At 30.8% G+C, this 2,518-nt stretch overlaps 1 long non-coding RNA gene across 2 annotated transcripts; it reads right to left on the bottom strand.

Annotated features, from left to right (window-relative positions):
- Nucleotides 1-551: 551 nt before the first annotated feature.
- LOC139490333 (uncharacterized) lies at nt 552-2,053 on the bottom strand. 2 transcript variants are annotated; one of them, XR_011656289.1, is made up of 3 exons: nt 1,668-2,053; nt 1,233-1,311; nt 552-670 (listed from the first exon to the last, which is right to left on the bottom strand). It is a non-coding gene; the product is annotated as an uncharacterized lncRNA (long non-coding RNA). The 2 variants fall into 2 exon arrangements; XR_011656288.1 differs by lacking the exon at nt 1,668-2,053 and having other exon boundaries at nt 1,233-1,544.
- Nucleotides 2,054-2,518: the final 465 nt, after the last annotated feature.

Below are 2,518 nucleotides of genomic sequence, written 5' to 3'. Positions count from 1 at the left end.
TGCATGTTGTTGGGATGCGTGTATGCTTAGCAGTTTGAAATAATTAGTAACACGGATGATAGCGATGCATTAATGCATTTTAACAAACACAATTTAAATTTTTTTTTAATCTCGAAACATGTGGACTTACCAACCTTAGAAATCTCCAGGATCTGAAATCAATGTAATTAAAAAAAAAAACAAATAAGTTAACTTTTTTTAAATTCAGTTGTGTATTTTATCTAGGGTAAAACGAAAGGGAAGATTTGTTAAGTAAATATACTTTTTGCCTACCCGTAAAGAACACCTAAATGTCAAATAAACTTAATGCAATTTTTTCCCCTTCAATTGCAAGTTATTTCAAGCATAACTGTCAAGTTTTGTCTCAGTCAGAAATATAGTTTCAGAGAAAATCACTATAATGTAAGGCCATATCCTACGGCAATTTCAGTCCAATTTCTTCGAAAAATCCTAATTTCAGTGTATCATTATAAAATGCAGTGTTGACTAATATCTGATCATAAACTCATGATATATGCATTCAAACAATTAAATAGAATACAAAAGACAACTTTAAGATGATAAACAATTTTATTGCACCTTTTAGAGTTCATTTGAAGGTCTGTTTTGGTCTGTTTTGGTCCATTTTTCCTCCTTCCTTTCTTTTTCATCAAAACTTGATATCTTTTGTCTAAAAGATAAAACAAATGTGATTATTTTCCCACAAAAATGAAATAAATGTAATGTTAAATCAATAATTAAAGTGTTTTAGCTTAAAGAACTGTCTCTATAAATGTTAACAGTCTACACGGAAGTTTCTATAAGCCCTTATGTGTAACTTGAGTTTTTGGTCTGTTCCCCTAGTGTGAGAAATAACGGTTCCCTTTCAGTCAATCATTTATTGCTACTGGTATCAAAGTCTTTTTATTTACTCATAACAGTATATTTCTAATAGATTTACACAAAAAGTCCACTTTCTTGTATTTTACATTAGAAAATGGGGAGAAAGAGTAATAAAAAAATACCTCAAAATGTTTTTAAAAAGGGTTATGTCCCTTGGAATGCTGGTACAAAAAATAATTGGTAAGAATTATAAAGTTTAAGTATGTGAGACTGGATTCTGATGTGTATAAATCCAGGACAAATAAGTGTTTAGATGAGTTATTGTCTGTGCAAAATGTAGACGGCACAATGGCAAATTGTAAACTTTTGCGGCCAAAACAAAAAAAAACATGATGATAGTTGATACATACTTTAATGCTGAAGTGTCATCTGCAGACCAATTCACATATAAGATTGTTCAACAGAATGCTCTTCAGAACATGGTTAACACTGAAATAAAAAATTCACATGTTGTATAAACAAAACAAAAACTGTAAGGGTAATTTAAAATTTAACACAGTAATCTAAATACAGCTTCGTCTGTCCACCCATTTGACTAAGAAAACACCCGTAAAACCCCATTTCAATGCAATTTTACCTCAAACGTACTTTCTGTGTCTAAATCCATTCCGTATAGTCCATGTTTACAATGTATGAACTGGTTTATTAATAACTTTTAAAAATGATAGTACAATAGGGTCACGAGTGCACATTTAGTTTCCCTAAATAGGTGTAATACCACCATTGATTTTTCCCTATTAGTCTTTGTTAAATTGGCACTTTTAAAAAAATTGAACAGTATTTACCTTTATTTCAACCAAAGAAATACTTTGCATGTGTAAAGTTCAATCCTTTCCAGTGATACAGTGAAAATTTCACACTACATTTCATTGCATATAAGAAAGTAACCACCGCCGAGGGTAGACAACCCAATTTTTACACTGTTATTTACTGGTTACCTGCTTTGGTAACTATGTAACCTTAACGTTCCAAAATATTTTATAAGACCATCAAATAAAAAAAGAATGATGCTTTCAGACACCTAACATACATATTTACGACTCAGAAAAATGTAAGTGCATTGAAATGCAGGGTTAATTTTCTACAACTGTCAAATTCAAGGGAATATTTTTTTAGGCCTACTTTCGTATGCAACCGGATGTGACGTACCATGATTTGGTGGTATTACACCTAAAACACCATCGGTATTTGTAAGTTTATTTATAAACAAAAGTAAAATCACAAAAATGCTGCAATCCGAGGAAAATTTAAAACGGGAAGTTCCTAATCAAATGGCAAAATTAAAAGCTCAGGCACATGTTTGTTTTGTCTGTAAATTTCAAGTTCATAATTTAACGGTTTTTTTTTGTTTTTGTTAAACTAAGGTTTCCATCTCTTTAAGCTGATGTTAATCTGAAACAGTTATAGATTAACTTCTCGAGCCATTTTATTACTCTGATTTAAGACGTTTTATATCATCTATTGAAATGAAAACTAGTCCAGAAGAACGTGTAGTACGTATTGAGAGCAATGTTATACCTTTTAATTTCCAATAAAAAGATATAATCTCTGCACCATATGTTCCTTGAATGAGAGCCATAGACGAGGAAGGGACTTTTTTTTATAAATAATTTCTTCACAGTAAAAAATCAGTTCG

This window comes from Mytilus edulis, chromosome 9 (genome assembly GCF_963676685.1).
Source record: "Mytilus edulis chromosome 9, xbMytEdul2.2, whole genome shotgun sequence".
Taxonomy (NCBI): domain Eukaryota; kingdom Metazoa; phylum Mollusca; class Bivalvia; order Mytilida; family Mytilidae; genus Mytilus; species Mytilus edulis.
The sequence above is the reverse complement of the archived record's forward strand: the minus strand, read 5'-3'. Positions and strand labels throughout refer to the sequence as shown.